This window comes from Neovison vison, chromosome 4, assembly GCF_020171115.1.
Source record: "Neovison vison isolate M4711 chromosome 4, ASM_NN_V1, whole genome shotgun sequence".
Lineage (NCBI taxonomy): Eukaryota > Metazoa > Chordata > Mammalia > Carnivora > Mustelidae > Neogale > Neogale vison.
This window is the reverse complement of record NC_058094.1, coordinates 142150682-142168792: the sequence shown is the minus strand read 5'-3', so window position 1 is coordinate 142168792 and position 18111 is coordinate 142150682. Positions and strand designations below refer to the sequence as shown.

General features: G+C 37.9%; 1 pseudogene; it reads left to right on the top strand.

The window, feature by feature from the left end:
• The first annotated feature begins 307 nt into the window (after nucleotides 1-307).
• LOC122905398 lies at nucleotides 308-17241 on the top strand (annotated as a pseudogene).
• The last annotated feature ends 870 nt before the right edge of the window (nucleotides 17242-18111 follow it).

Below are 18111 nucleotides of genomic sequence, written 5' to 3'. Positions count from 1 at the left end.
TGTTCATTGCAGCATCATTTTCAACTGCCAACGTATGTAAACAACCTAAGTGTCTATTGATAGATGAATGGATAAAGATGTGGTGTGTGTACACACACACACACACACACACACAACACACACACACACACATACACACAAATGGAATACTACTCAGCCATAAAAAAATCTTACCTTTAGTGACAACATAAAGACCTTGGAGGCATTATGCTAAGTGAAATAAGTCTGACAAAGAAAGACAAATGCTGTATGATCTCACTTACATGTGCAATTTATACAATAACAACTAGCACCCAAGCTTATCGATATGGAGGATAGATTGGTGACTGCCAGAGGTGAGGGTCAGGGGTAAAGGGAGTCAAAGGGCACAAACACCCAGTTGTAAAATAATTAAGTCATGGGGATGGAATGTACAGCATAGTAGCTACAGCTGATAATTCTATATTGCATATTTAAAAGTTGCAAAGAGAGTAGGTCTAAAAATCTCTCATTAGAAAAACAAATTTTTGTAACTATGGATGTTAACTAGACTTGCTGTGATCATTTTACAATATATACAAATATTGAATAGCTATGCTGCATACCTAAAACTTATAAAATGTTATATGTCAATTATACCTCAATCTAAAAAAATTTTTAAAAATTGCATGTACCTTAGTTGGATCATGATTCAATTAAGATAGCCATGAATGAAATTTTGAAACAATTATGAAATACGGCCTTGCCCTGGGTAATGTGTGATGTTTAGGAATTATTATTTTGTTAAACATGAAAGTGGCATTTTAGTAGTTTGTTCACTTGAGGACTGACTTTTGAAAAATTTAGAGACGATATAATGTAATGTAAGGTGGAAGATAAAACATGATTGACAGAATGTTGATTTTGTTATGTCAGATGTGGAATTCATTCTATACTCACTTGACTTCTATGCATGATTAAAATTTTCCCTAATAAAACTTTTAAAGGAAAGCTTACTAAATTTACCAGCAAGAAATCTACAAAGATTCCCTGGGTTTAAATTTCAAATATTCTGGTGCACTGAAGGAAGACAAAAAGAGAAGGGCTGACATTGAGAGGAAGGGGGATGAGAGGTAGGAAACCGTGGGAGGGAGGGCATGTTGCCCATGTGTCCAAGATATATCCTGTCAGTCCCAGGCCCATTTATTCTAGAGCTCATAAAAAGATAACTGTTAAGAATCACCAGTGAGCTGCCTCGAATTGGGGATTAGGAAGGACAATGTTCGACACAAGTGTAGAAAGCAATTTCTATTCTTGGTGTGTGACTTTCCCCTCCATCATCAAAGATACCTCTGCCTACGCCCACGGACGCTGGAGTTGTTGCCTTATTTGCTTGTGAAACAAGCAGATGAACAGACAGAGACTAATGAAACCTATCATCATTGAGAAATGGGACTCCCTATGGTTCAGCTACATGGATCAGCATGCTTTTGAAGTCCAACATATAGATGCATAACATAAGAAAGGCTGAATTTAGGGGGAAAGCAGGGGATCTTGCTAATGGATATAGTCTGCTTTCCTGTTCCAGAGGTAGTCTCCCTACAACTGGCTGTTTTCAGGTTTGTGTATTTGTTTTGTTATTTTGAAGAAAAAAAAAAAGACTAAGTGCAGAAGTTAGGAAGTTAAAATACAAGAAAATGTTAGAATTACATTTGTAAAAGCCTGTTCTTCACAAAAATTAACAGAACAGGCAAACTATTAGCTAGTTACTCTAAAGAAGTAAAAGGGAAAGGTACAAAGGCACAAAATAGGGAATGACCAAAGGGTTATCATTATAAGAAAAAGGAAACCTTAAAAACCATTATTTCTGAACAATTCTAAGGAAGTAAACTGGAAAATAGATGAAATGGATAATTTTCTAGGTGAACAGGGCTTATCAAAACTGAATGCAGTAAGTATCAAAGAGAAAAAAAATCTAGAGGAGAAATACAGAAAGTTAACAAGGAGCTACAATCCTCAAAAAAGCACCCAGAAGGGCGCCTGGGTGGCTCAGTCAATTAAGTGTCTGACTCTTAATTTCAGCTCAGGTCATGATCTCAGGGTAATGAGACTGAGCACTGCATTGGGCTCCACACTGGGCATGGAGCCTGCCAAGGATTCCCTCTCCTCCTTTCCCATCACCCCCTTCCACACCAAATCACACACCAGCACTCTCTCTCTCCAAATAACAAACAACAAAAGATAAAACCCCCTTACCAAATTTCCAGAAACCAGACACCTGCAATGCTCTTTGAACTCCTCCTGAGCAAAGGTCAAAAAAGAAAAATTCCCAATATTTTTTATTAGATGAGTATAACACTGAAAAACTTGATGAATATTGCATTTAAATGTACACGTAGAAGGACTTGAAACAAGATGGCAGAGGAGTAGGAGACTGAAATATCATTAGATCCCAGGAGTTCAGGAAGATAGTTTTTGAATCATTTAAAATACCTACAAACTCAACAGGAAACAGAAGAAAAGAAGAGCAGCAATTCTAGGAACAGAAAACTGACCACTTTCTGGAAGGTAGGACATGCAAAGAAGTGAATCTAAAGCAATGGGAAGATAGACCATGGGGGGAGGGGCCAGCTCCTGGCAAACAGTGGAGCAGCAGGGCACAAAATCAGAACTTTTAGAAGTTTGCTCCACTGATGGACATCACTTCAGAGGCTGAGTGCGAGTGGAGCCCTCACAAGAATAGTGTGGTCTCAGGACCCATGGGGTCACAGAAAGACTGGGTGACTGAGTGTGGTAGAGCTGCCAAGTATCACAGCAGGGAAGCTGACTACAGGGACAGAGCCAAGGAGTGAGTTCTCAGCTTGGGGTTACCTTAAACCATGATCCAAGGCACAGTTAGACCACTGCTCTTCGAGCAGGGACCCCACAAGTGGCAGATGTAGAGACAATCACCTTCCTCATCTGAAAGGAGTGGCATGGGAGCATGCTGCAGGAATCTGCTGGGTTTGGAGACTCCAAATGGGACAGCACACCAGAGACAGAAACACTTGCTCACAGTCTGGGTGAGCACAGAGTGTGGCCGGGGACCAGGGAGACAGGAGTGATTGACTGCTTTTCTCCAAAGGCACACTGATGAGTGGGGCCCCAAGCTCTTGGCTCCTCCAGGCCAGAGATTGGGAGGCTGCCATATTCATTCCTACCCTCCAAAGCTGTAGGGAAAGCATTTAGGGAACAAAAGCTCCTGACAGTGAACCCAAGCAGACTGCTTAGCTTGGCCCCTGGAAATTCTACCTTGGGCAAAGACATTTGAGAATCACTGCAACAGGCCTCTCCCCCAGAATATCAGCAAGAACATCCAGCCAATACCAAGTTCACTGATCAACGAAAACTGCATTACTCCAGAGCTAAGGGAAAGCAACACACAGAAATCATCACTTTATTCCCATGACCCCTTAGTCTTGAAAAGTTAAATTTTTTAATTTTATTTTTTTCTTAGTCTATTTTTTAACATTTCCTCTTTCCTCTTTTAGTTTTCCTAAACTATTTTATCTTATCAATACTTTAAAAAAATTTTTAAATTTTCATTGTTATAGTCATATTTTATACCTTCATCGTATTTAACCTTATTTTTTGTATATATGTATATTCTTTTATTTTTAAAATTTTGGGATACAATTTCTTTTAATAAATCACAATATACCCTAAATCTAGCACATGGCTTTATTCTAGTCTCCAGCCTGGTCACATTCTCTCCTCTTTTTTCTTTTTCTTTTTGCAACCAACTTATCAATTCCTTTCTTAGGATCCTTTTAAATTTTCATCTTACATTCATATTCCATCCATTCATCATGTTTACCCTTATTTTTTGAATATATATAAATTTTTCTCTCTTTAAAATTTTGGGAGGTTGTTTATTCTAAGAGACCAGAATATACCCAAAATCAAGTGGTAGCTCTGTTCTATTCACCAGTCACCCATATATATATATATCCCCACTTACTTATTTATTTTTCCCTTTTCTTCTCCCCCCAGTTTCAGGTCTCTTCTGATTTGGTTAGCGTATAGATTTCTGGGGTCTTTGCAACCCTTTTAGCATTTTATTCTCTCATTCATATATTCTCATCTGGATAAAATAACAAGGCAGAAAAACACCAAAAAAAAAAAAAAAAGAACAAGAGACAGTACCAACGGCTAGTGTCATATTCAGTATGGACATTGGTAGTATGTTAGAATGAGAGTTCAGAATGAGGATTACCAAGGTGCTAGCTGGGCTTGAAAAAAGCATGGTAGATACTAGAGAATCCCTTTCTGGAGAAATAAAAGAACTAAAATCTAACCAAGTTGAAATTAAAAAAAGATATTAATGAGGTGCAATAAAAAATGGAGGCTCTTACTGCTGGGATAAATGAGGCAGAAGAGAGAATTAGTGATATAGAAGACCAAATGATGGAGAATAAAGCAACTGAGCAAAAGAGAGACAAAAACTACTGGGCCACGAGGGGAGAATTCAAGAGATAAGTGATACCATAAGACAAAACAATTAGAATAATTGAGATCCCAGGAGAAGAAAAAAGAGAGAGGGGGCAGAAGTTATACTGGAGCAAATTATAGCAGATAATCTCCCTAGTATGGCAAAGGAAAGAAGCATCAAAATCCAGGAGGCACAGAGAAATCCCCTCAAAACCAATAAAATAGGTTCACACCCCATCATTTAATAATAAAACTTACAAGTCTCAGTGACAAAGAGAAAATCCTAAATGCAGCTAGGGACAAGAGGTCTGTAACATAAAATGGTAGATATATTACATTGGCAGCAGACCTATCCACAGAGACTTGGCAGGTGAAAAAGGACTGGCACAATATATTCCAAGCACTAAATGAGAAAAATATGCAGCCAAGAATAGCCAGCTAGCTAGACAGTTAGCTAGACTGTCATTGAAAATAGGAGGAGACAGAAAAAGCTTCCAGGACAAACAAAAATTAAAAGAATCTGCAAACACCAAATCAGCCCTATAGGAAATATTGAAAAGGGTCCTCTAAGCAAAGAGAGAGCCTAAATGTAACACACCAGAAAGGAACAGAGACAATATACAGTAACAGTCACCTTACAGGCAATAAAATGGCACTAAATTCATATCTTTCAATAGTTACCCTGAATGTCAATGGACTAAATGTCCCAATCAAAAGACACAGGGTATCAGAATGGATTAAAAAAAAACCAAGACCCATCCATATGCTATCTGTAAGAAACTCATTTTAGGCCCAAAGACACCTCCAGATTTAAAGTGAGGGGGTGGAAAACAATTTACCATACTAATGGACATCAAAACAAAGTAGAGTGGCAATCATTATATCAGATAAATTGGATTTTAAGCCAAAGACTATAATAAGAGATGAGGAAGGACACTATATCATACTCAAAGGATCTGTCTGACAAGAAGATCTAAGAATTTCAAATATCTATGCCCCTAACATGGGAGCAACCAATTATATAAACTAATTAATAACAAAATCAAAGAAACACATCAATAATAATACAATAATAGTAGAGGACTTTAACTCCCCCCTCACTGAAATGGACAGATCATCTAAGGAAAGGATCAACAATGAAATAAAGGCTTTAAATGACACACTGGACCAGATGGACATCACAGATGTAGTCAGAACATTTCATCCTAAAGCAACAGAATACACATTCTTCTCTAGTGCACATGGATCATTCTCCAGAACAGATCACATCCTGGGTCACAAATCAGGTCTCAACCAGTACGAAAAGATTGGGATCATTCCCTGCATATTTTCAGGCCACAGTGCTCTGAAACTAGAACTCAACCACAAGAAGAAAGTTGGAAAGAACTCAAATTCATGAAGACTAAAGAGCATCCTACTAAAGAATGAATGTGTCAACCAGGAAATTAAAGAAGAATTGAAAAAAATTAATAGAAACAAATGAAAATGAAAACACAACTGTTCAAAATCTTTGAGACACAGCAAGGACAGTCCTGAGTGGAAAGTATATAGCAATATAAGCCTTTCTCAAGAAACAAGAAAGGTCTCAAGTATACAATCTAACCCTGCACCTAAAGGAACTGGGGAAAGAAGAGCAACGAAAGCCTAAACCCACCAGAAGAGGAAATAGTAAAGATGAGAGCAGAAATCAATGAAATAGAAGTCAAAATAACAGTAGAACAAATCAATGAAACTAGCAGCTGGTTCTTTGAAAGAATTAGTAAGATTGAAAAATCTCTGACCAGACTTATCAAAAAGAAAAGAGAAAGGACCCAAATACTTAAAATCATGAATGAAAGAGAAGAGATCACAAACACCCAAGAAATATGAACAATTAGAAGAACATATTATGAGCAACTATTTGCCAACAAATTTGACAACCTGGAAGAAATGGATGCATTCCTAGAGACATATAAACTACCACAACTGAACCAGGAAGAAGTAGAAAATCTGAACAGACCCATAACAAGTAAGGAGATTGAAGCAGTCATCAAAAAATCTCCCAACAAACAAGAGCCCAGGGCCAGATAGCTTCCCAGGGAAATTCTACCAAATATTTTAAAGAAGAATTAATAGCTATTCTCATGAAACTGTTCCAAAAAATAGAAAGGGAAGGAAAACTTTCAAACTCATTTTATGAGGCCAGCATTACCTTGATCCCAAACCAGACAAAAACCCCATCAAAAAGGAGAATTACAGACCAATGCAAACACAGATGCAAAAATTCTCACCAAAATACTAGCCAATAATATCCAACAGTACATTAAAAGGATTATTTACCATGATCAAGTGGATTTGTTCCTGGGCTGCAAGGCAGTTCAACATCCGCAAATAAATCAATGTGATACATTAGTAAAACAAAGAACAAGAACCATATGACACTCTCAATAGGTGCTGAAAAAGCATTTCACATAGTACAACATCCTTCCTTGATCAAAACTCTTCACAGTGTAGGGATAGAGTGTACATACCTTAATATCATCAAAGCCATCTATGAAAAACCCACCACAAATATCATTCTCAATGGGCAAAACCTGAGAGCTTTCCCCCTAAGGTTAGGAACATGGCAGGAATGTCCACTATCACCACTGCTATTCAACATAGTGTTAGAAGTCCTGGCCTCAGCAATCAGACAACAAAATGAAATAAAAGGCATCCAAATAGGCAAAAAAGAAGACAAATTTTCACTCTTTGGAGATGATATGATACTTTATGTGGAAAACCCAAAAGACTCTACTCCCAAAATGCTAGAACTCATACAGGAATTCAGTAAAGTGTTAGATATAAAATCAATGCACAGAAATCAACTGCATTTCTATACACCAACAATAAGACAGAGAAAGAGAAATTAGGGAGTTGACCCCATTTACAGCTGCACCCCAAACTGTAAGAAACCCAGGAATAAACCTAACCAAAGAGGCAAAGAATCTGTACTCTGAAAATTATAAAGTACTCATGAAAGAAATTGAGGAAGACACAAAGAAATGGAAAAATGTTCCATACTCATGGATTAGAAGAACAATATTGTGAAAATGTCTATGCTATCTAAAGCAACCTATACATTTAATTCAATCCCTATCAAAATTCCATCAATTGCTTTCAAAGAAATGGAACAAATAATCCCAAAATTTATATAGAACCAGAAAAGACCCTGAATAGCCAAAGAAATATTGAAAAAGAAAGCCAAAGCTGGTGGCATCACAATTCCAGACTTTCAACTCTATTACAAAGCCGTCATCATCAAGGCAGTATAGTACTGGCACAAAAACAGACACACAGATCAATGGAACAGAATGGAGAACCCAGAAATGGACCCTCAACTCTATGGTTAACTCATCTTCAACAAAGCAGGAAAGAATGTCCAGTGGATAAAAGACAGCCTCTTCAACAAATGGTGTTGGGAAAATTGGAGAGCCACATGCAGAAGAATAAAGCTGGACCAGTTCCTTACACCACACACAAAAATAGACTCAAAATCGATGAAAGATCTCAATGTGAGACAGGAGTCCATCAAAATCCTGGAGGAGAACATAGACAGCAACCTCTTTGACCTCAGCCACAGCAACTTCCTAGAAACATCACCAAAGGCAAGGGAAGCAAGGGCAAATAAAGAACTGTTGGGACTTCATCAAGATCAAAAGCTTTTGCATAGAAAGGAAACAGTCAACAAAACCAAAAGACAACTGACAGAATGGGGAAAGATATTTGCAAATGACATATCAGATAAAGGGCTAGTATCCAAAATCTATAAAGAACTTATCAAACTCAACACCCAATGAACAAATAATCCAATCAAGAGATAGGCAGAAGACATGAACAGACATTTCTGCAAAGAAGACATCCAGATGGCCAACAGACACACGAAAAAGTGCTCCACATCACTCAGCATCAGGGAAATACAAATCAAAACCACAGTGAAATACCACCTTACACTAGTCAGAATGGCTAAAATTAACAAGTCAGGAAACGACAGATGATGGCAAGGATGCAGAGAAAGGGAAACCCTCCTATACTGCTGGTGGGAATGCAAGTTGGTGCAGCCACTCTGGAAAACAGCATGGAGGTTCCTCAAAAAGTTGAAAATAAAGCTACCCTATGATCTAGCAATCGCACTACTGGGTATTTACCCTAAAGATACAAATGTAGTGATCCAAAGGGGCATGTGCACCCAAATGTTGATAGCAGCAATGTCTACAATAGCCAAACTATGGAAAGATCCAAGATGTCCATTAACAGATGAATGGATAGAGAAGAGGTGGTGGTGGGGCGCCTGGGTGGCTCAGTGGGTTAAAGCCTCTGCCTTTGGCTCAGGTCCTGGTCTCAGGGTCCTGGGATCGAGCCCCACATCGGGCTCTCTTCTCGGCGGGGAGCCTGCTTCCCCCTCTCCCTCTGTCTGCCTCTCTGCCTACTTGTGATCTCTGTCAAATAAATAAATAAAATATTAAAAAAAAAGAAGAGGTGGTGTGTGTGTGTGTGTGTGTGTGTGTGTGTGTGTGTGTGTATAATGGAATACTATGCAGCCATCAAAAGAAATGAAATCTTGTCATTTGCAATGATGTGGATGGAACTAGAGGGTATTATCCAGAGTGAAATAAGTCAATCAGAGAAAGATACTTATCATATGATCTCTTTGATATGAGGAATTTGAGAGGCAGGGTAGGGATTGTGGGGAATAGGGAAGGGACAAATGAAACAAAATGGGATGGGGAGGGAGACAAACCATAAGAGACTCTTAACCTCAGGAAACAAACTGAGGCTTTCTGGGGTGTGTGGGGTAAGAATAGAGTGGTTGGGTTATAGACATTGGGGAGGGTATGTGCTGTGGTGAGTTCTGTGAAATATGTAAGACTGATGATTCATAGACCTGTACCCCTGGGGCAAATGATACATTATATGTTAATAAAAATAATTAATTTTAAAAAGTAAAAAAAATCAGTACATGTAGACATTTAATATTTGATAAAGGTGATCTATCAAAACATTTTAGAAGATAGACATTTTCAAAACAAATACTGGGAAAAGTAACTATTTGAAAAATCAAGATTGAATCCATATTTCATCACATATGTCAGGAAAAATTCCAAGTGGATCAGAGATTTAACTGTAAAAGATCAATCCATACAAGTACTTTGAGAAAATATGGGTGAGTCAATCTATTACCAGGGAGTGGGGGACAATCCAAAAACAATAAACAAAAATAGTTTTAAACTCCAATATATTCAAGCTTAAAATATTTTGCATAGCAAAGAACATCATAATCAATTGAAAAAGAAAACTGCCTGAATGGGAGTAAATATTTCTATTTATATTACAAAACAGTATTAATCTCCCTAACATATAAAGAGCTCTTAAAAGTCTAGAGGAAAAGGACCAGAAAGGTATAAGAATGTTAGGCAAAAAACCAGAACAAACACATCAGAGAAAAATAAATGTAAATAGCAACTAAATGCACAAAAAGATCCATATATCTCATTCACATGAGAAATACACATAAAATATCACTGATTTAGGAGCACCTGGCTGGCTCAGTGGGTTAAAGCCTTTGCCTTCAGCTCAGGTCATGATCTCAGGGTCCTGGGATCGAGCCCCACATCAGGCTCTCTGCTCAGCGGGGAGCTTGCTTCCCCCCAACTCCCCCCCTATTTCTCTGCCTACTTGTGATCTCTATCAAATAAATAAATAAAAATTTTTTAAAAATTCACTGATTTAAAGTTTCTTATAGGGCAAAAAATCCAGAACTTTGAAAATACATGCTGTTGGTAAGGGCACAGACAGGCATACACTGCTGTTGCAAAAATAGTACAGCTCCATATGATTAGGGATTTGGCAATACCTAACAACCTTTTGCATGAAGAGCAATACCACTTTTAGACTGTACCAAGAAGATACACTACCATAAAGAAAATAATATATGTATAATTATTTATGATGGCACTATTTGTAATATAAAAATATCACAAACAACTCAAACACCTACTAAAATAAGGGACTGGTTAAATAAACTATAGTTGCTTTCACAAAATGACGTACAATGTAGTTGTAAAAACAAAATGAATAATATCTCTATGTGCCAATACAAGGTGTTTTGCTGAAAACAGCAAAATGCAGAACAATGTAGATAAGAATGCTTGTTTTGTGCTAGAAAGGAAGGGGTTAGAAAGGCAGATAGATGAGTCATAGAGATCTACTCATTTGTTTATCATTTTCTAAATGAGACACTAGAAAAATAAATCAGAAACTAAGAAAATAGACTATCCATGTGGGAAATAGAGTAGAAGGAGTAGGAATGGAGACACTACTCTGAGGATTCTATTTAATATCGTCTCACCTTCGAGTCACATACATGTTTTACTGTGGTATAAGACCTAAAGTCAGTGTTGATATGATGTGCTACCTGAACATCTGGTAAAATCAGGAGGGTCTTGAACTGAAGTCCCTCCTACCCACCACCAGGATATAAGGTTCTTTAGCCACACAACCCTCTTTTTCAAAAGGACCAGGGACCGTTCTTATTTACCTCTGAGCACAGAGTTTCACTTTTCTGCCAGCCCACAGAATTATTTGAATGAGCCAATCACATCCTCCCACAGGAGCCAATGACACTGACTGGGAGGAGCCAATCACGTCCTTTGTAGGAACCAGGGGGCAGCTCATCTTCTTGATATTACAAAAGCCACAGCTCCTTGCAGTTGACGCTGTTCTTGAATACAACCCCTGTGTGACCCTGCACAAAGTATGTGTCCTTCTCCCCCATGCTTTGAACATAAGTAACTAATAAACTGTCATCTAGCTTATCCGCCCAGTATCAGGTATTACATGTCTGGTTATTGCCCTCATCCTAAGCCAAGAATCTCTCCCTCATCAATGGGGTGAATAGGAAGCAGTTAAAACATTTACATAATAAAAAACAAAACTTAACTTAAAAAAATTCAAACGAAAAAACAAACTGAAACCAAATATAAGATATATTCTTGTATCAGAAAAAGAATTATTTCAGCACTTTGAAAAATGCCATTGGTATTCTGATTGGGTTGGCATTGAAAGTATAGATTGCTCTGGGCAGCATAGACATCTTGATGATGTTTATTCTTCCAATCCATGAGCATGGAATGTTTTTCCATCTTTTGTGTCTTCTTCAATTTCCTTCAAAAGGGTTCTATAGTTTCTAGAGTGTAGATCCTTTAGCTCTTTGGTTAGGTTTATTCCAAGGTTTCTTAAGGTTTTTGGTGCTATAGTAAATGGAATCAATTTCCTAATTTCTCTTTCTACAGTTTCTTTGTTAGTGTATAGTGATTGGCTCCTCCCAGTCAATGTCATTTGACTTTGTTTGTTCTGTATAGTGTACAGAAAGCTACTGATTTCTGTGCATTGATTTTATATCCTGACACATTACTGAACTCATACATGAGTTCTAGTTACTTGGAATGGAATCTTTTGGGTTTTCGACAAAGTAATAGGTCATCTGCGATGAGAAAGTATGACTTTTTCTTTGCCAATTTGAATACCTTTTATTTATTTTTGTTGTCTGATTGCTATTTCTATGACTTCTAGTACTATGTTGAACAATAAGGCGAGAGTGGGCATCCTTGTCATGTTCCTGATCTCAATGGGAAGGCTATCAGCTTTTCCACATTGAGAATGATATTTGCTATGGGCTTTTCATAGATGGTTTTTATCAAATTGAGGAATGTTCCCTCTATCCCTAAACTCAGAAGAGTTTTAATCAGGGAAGGATGCTGTATTTTGTCAAATGCTTTTTCTGCATCAATTGTGAGCACCGTGTGGTTCTTGTCTCTTATTTATGTGTTCTATGACATTGATTTGCAGATGTTGAACTACCCTTGTATCCCAGGGATAAATCCACCTGGCGCTGATGGATAATCCTTTTAATGTACTGTTGGATCCTATTAGCTAGAATCTTACTGAGAATTTGGGCATCCATATTCATCAGGAATATGGGTCTGTAATTTTCCTTTTTCAAGGGGCCTTTGCCTAGTTTGGGGATCAAAGTAATGCTGCCTCATAGAATGAGTGTAGTTTTCCTTCTTTTTTTAAAAAATTTATTTATTTTCAGCATAATAGTATCATTATTTTTTCACCATACCCAGTGCTCCATGCAATCCGTGCCCTCTATAATACCCACCACCTGGTACCCCAACCTCCCACACCCCCACCACTTCAAACCCCTCAGATTGTTTTTCAGAGTCCATAGTCTCTCATTATTCACCTCCCCTTCCAATTTACCCCAACCCCCTTCTCTCTAACTCCCCATGTCCTCCATGCTTTTTGTTATGCTCCACAAGTAAGTGAAACCATATGATAATTGACTCTCTCTGCTTGACTTATTTCACTCAGCATAATCTCTTCCAGTCCCTTCCATGTTGCTACAAAAGTTGGGTATTTGTCCTTTCTGATGGAGGCATAATACTCCATAGTGTATATGGACCACATCTTCCTTATCCATTCATCCGTTGAAGGGCATCTTGGTTCTTTCCATAGTTTGGCGACCGTGGCCATTGCTGCTATAAACATTGGGGTACAGATGGCCCTTCTTTTCACAACATCTGTATTGTTGGGGTAAATACCCAGGAGTGCAATGGCAGGGTCATAGGGAAGTTCTATTTTTAATTTCTTGAGGAATCTCCACACTGTTCTCCAAAGAGGCTGCACCAACTTGCATTCCCACCAACAGTGTAAGAGGGTTCCCCTTTCTCCACATCCTCTCCAACACATGTTGTTTCCTGTTTTGTTAATTTTGGCCATTCTAACTGGTGTAAGGTGATATCTCAATGTAGTTTTAATTTGAATCTCCCTGATTGCTAGTGATGATGAACATTTTTCATCTGTCTGATAGCCATTTGTATGTCTTTATTGGAGAAGTGTCTGAATATGGATGCTAAGATTCTCAACAAGATCCTAGCCAACAGGATCCAACAGCACATTAAAAAGATTATCCACCATGACCAGGTGGGATTCATCCCTGGGCTACAAGGATGGTTCAACATTCGCAAATCAATCAATGTGATACAACAAATTAATAAGAGAGAAGAACCACATGGTCCTCTCAATTGATGCAGAAAAAGCATTTGACAAAATCCAGATCCGTTCCTGATTAAAATGCTTCAAACTATAGGGATAGAGGGAACATTCCTGAACTTCATCAAATCTATCTATGAAAGACCCACAGCAAATATCATCCTCAATGGGAAAAAGCTTGCATCCTTCCTGTTGAGATCAGGAACACAACAAGGATGCCCACTCTCACCACTCTTGTTCAACATAGTATTAGAAGTCCTAGCAACAGCAATCAGACAACAAAGGGAAATAAAAGGTATCCAAATTGGCAATGAAGGAGTCAAACTCTCTCTCTTCACAGATGACATGATTCTTTATATGGAAAACCCAAAAGACTCCACGCCCAAACTACTAGAACTCATAGAGCAATTCAGCAATGTGGCAGGATACAAAGTCAATGTACAGAAATAAGTGACTTTCTTATACACTAACAATGAAAATACAGAAAGGGAAATTAGAGAATCGATTCCATTTACTATAGCACCAAGAACCATAAGATACCTGGGAATAAACCTAACCAAAGAGGTAAAGGATCTGTATTAAGGAACTACAGAACACTCATGAAAGAAATTGAAGAAGACACAAAAAGATGGAAGACCATTCCATGCTCTTGGATCGGAAGAATAAACATTGTTAAAATGTCTATACTGCCTAGAGCAATCTATACTTTTAATGCCATTCCGATCAAAATTCCACCGGCATTCTTCAAAGAGCTGGAGCAAATAATCCTAACATTTGTACGGAATCAGAAGAGACCCCGAATCACTAAGGAAATGTTGAAAAACAAAAATAAAGCTGGCGGCATCACCTTACCTGATTTCAAGCTTTATTACAAAGCTGTGATCACCAAGACAGCATGGTACTGGCATAAAAACAGACACATAGACCAGTGGAACAGAGTAGAGAGCCCAGATATGGACCCTCAACGCTATGGTCAATTAATCTTTGACAAAACAGGAAAAAATATACAGTGGAAAAAAGACAGTCTCTTCAATAAATGGTGCTGGGAAAACTGGACAGCTATATGTAGAAGAATGAAACTCGACCATTCTCTTACACCGTACACAAAGATCAACTCAAAATGGATAAAAGACTTCAACGTGAGACAGAAATCCATCAGAATCCTAGAGGAGAACATAGGCAGTAATCTCTTTGATATCAGCCACAGCAACTTCTTTCAAGATACGTCTCCAAAGGCAAAGGACAAAAGCGAAAATAAACTTCTGGGACTTCATCAAAATCAAAAGCTTCTGCACAGCAAAGGAAACAGTCAAAAAAACAAAGAGGCAACCCACGGAATGGGAGAAGATATTTGCAAATGACAGTACAGACAAAAGGTTGATATCCAGGATCTATAATGAACTCCTCAAACTCAACACACACGAAACAGACAATCATATCAAAAAATGGGCTGAAGATAGAAGTTTTCCTTCTATTTCTATTTTTTGGAACAGCTTCAGGAGAATATTATTTCTTCTTTGAATGTTTGGTAGAATTCCCCAGGGAATCCATCAGGCCCTGGCTCTTGTTCTTGGGAGGTTTTTGATCATTGCTTCAATCTCATTACTGATTATTAGTCTATTCAAGTTGTCAATTTCTTTCTGTACCAGTCTTGGTAGTTTATAGGTTTCCAGGAAGGCATCCATTTCTTCTAGGTTGCTTAATTTATTGGCACATAGTTGTTGATAATAATTTCAAGTAATTGTTTCTATTCCCTTGGTGTTAGCCACGATCTCTCCCATTTCACTCATAATTTTATTAATTTGGGTCCTTTCTCTTTCCTTTTGGATAAGTTCAACCAGTGGTTTACTGATCTTATTAATTGTTTCAAAGAACCAGCTTCTAGTTTTGTTGATCTGCTCTACTGTATTTCTGGTTTCTAATTCACCAATTTCTGCTCTAATCTTAATTATTTCTCTTCTTATGCATGGCTGAGGCCTTATTTGTTGTTCAGTTCTTTATAGTGTAAAGTTAATTTGTGTATTCAGGATTTTTCTGGGTTGTTTTTTTTTTTTTTTGAGTGAGTGGCTTGGGTAGCTATGTATTTTCCCCTTAGGACCACCTTTGCAGTATCCTATAGGTTTTGGAATGATGTGTTTTCATTCTCATTGTTTTCAATGAATTGTTCAAGTTCTTCTTTGATTTCCTGTAGACTCAAACATTCTTAAACATTTCCAAGTGTTTGAACCAGAAAAGACTCTGAATTGCTATGGAAATGTTGAAAAAGAAAAACAAAGCTAGGGGCATCATATTGTCTGATTTCAAGCTATATTACAAAGCTGTGATAACCAAGACAGCATGGTAGTGACACAAAAACAGACACATAGATCAATGGAACAGAATAGAGAGCCAGATATGGACCCTCACCTCTATGGTCAACTAGCCTTTGACAAAGCAGGAAAAAAATATTTAATGGAGAAAACATGGTCTTCAATAAATAGTGCTGGGAACATTGGACAGCTATATAGAGAAGAATGAAATGCAATCATTGCTTACACCATACACAAAGACAAACTCTGGATGAAAGGCCTCAGTGTGGGACAGGAATCCATCAAGATCCTAGAGAACATAGGCAGTAACCTTTTCAACATCGGCCACTGCAACTTCTTTCAAGACACGTATCCAAAGGCAAGGGAGACAAAAGCAAAAATGAACTTTTGGGACTTCCTTCTGCACAGCAAACAAAACAATCAACAAAACAAAGAGACAACCCACAGAATAGGTGAAAATATTTGCAAATGGCACTACAGATAAACATCTGGCATCCAAGATCTGTAAAGAACTTCTCAAACTCAACACCCAAAAAACAAATAAGTCAAAAAATGGGCAGAAGACATGAACAGATACTTCTCCAAAGAAGACATACAAATGGCCAACAGACACATTAAAAAATGTTCATCATTGTTCTCCATCAGAGAAATCTAAATCAAAACCACATTGAGATACCACCTTACACCAGTTAGAATGGCAAAAATTGACAAGACAAGAAACAACCAATGTTGGAGAGGTTGTGGAGAAAGGAGCAATAAGTCCTGCCCTTCTGCCTGGTAACCTGGCCAATGTCAACAGATACTTCCATGCTCAGGCTCTCAATGTTGCCTTCAAAGATAAGTACAAGTGGATTTTCCTGGGAGGTGTGGACAACAGAACCCAGTTTTAGCACTACTTTGCAGGGAATCTGGCATCAAGTGGAGCCACATCTTTGTGTTATGTGTGTTCTCTTGATTTTGCCTAACCAGGCTGGCAGTGGATATGGGCAAAGCTGGGGCTAAAAGGGAATTCAGAGGCCTCTGTTACTACAAGTCTGCAAATCTAGTGGAATTAAAGACCTAAACCAAGTTTAGGTTGCCTAATCCCTCAGCTGCCAAGCTGCTACTTCCAGATCTATGACACTGCAAAGGGAATGCTTCCAGATCTCAAGGATACTCCCATCTTCATCAGCAGCATGATTGCACCATCCATCACAGAGGTTGCTGGGTTGACTTCCTCTCCATTTGACGCTGTTTGTGGCCGTGTGATGGTGCAGTCAGGGTGCAAAGGAAGTGACATCATATATGAGGCAAATCTGACCACTGGAGGAAGATTGCTTGTGATGACGGAGCCAAAGCTTTTTTCAAGGGTGCATAGTTCAATGTTCTCAGAGGCATGGGTGATTCTTTTGTGCTTGTCTTATATGATGAAATCAAGACATTTCCATAAGTTATTTCCTACTCTTTCCCCTCGTGAATAGGCATATTTTATCATATAACGTGTCTTGAACACTACTGATAGGCTATTGGTTGTCTGTTTATCAGCAGCAACTATTTACTGGCCGAAAATGAGAAGTGATAAAACTTATCTGACCTATTTTCTCTCTCTTTTTTTCTTTTAATATTATTTATTTATTAACCAATAATTGTAGCTATAGTTGTTTTTTCTTTGCTTTCTCTCTCTCTTCATTTTATTTTTTATTTTTTAAATTTTTTTTTCTCAATTTATTTATTTTCAGAAAAACATTATTCATTATTTTTTCACCACACCCAGTGCTCCATGCAAGCTGTGCCCTCTATAATACCCACCACCTGGTACCCCAACCTCCCACCGCCCCCCCACCACTTCAAACCCCTCAGATTGTTTTTCAGAGTCCATAGTCTCTCATGGTTCACCTCCCCTTCCAATTTACCCAAATTCCCTACTCCTCTCTAACGCCCCTTGTCCTCCATGCTATTTGTTATGCTCCACAAATAAGTGAAACCATATGATAATTGACTCTCTCTGCTTGACTTATTTCACTCAGCATAGACCTATTTTCTCTTAAAGCTATTTCCATGATGATGGGACACAATTATATATATTTTTTATTTCAGTCACTCCTGATAAATAAGTTTGAAGAAATAAAAAATATCAGAAATTTAAAAATAAGTAAGTAAAATTTTTTAAAAAAGAAATTAATCTATTTGCCAGCATTAAAGGTAATAGATCATCTCCTTACTCAGGAAATCGGTAATTTAAGGGTGACTAGAATTTATCCTCCATCATTGGAAGGACGTATAGCGCATACTCAGTTGACAAAGGGAAGTTTTTTTTAAT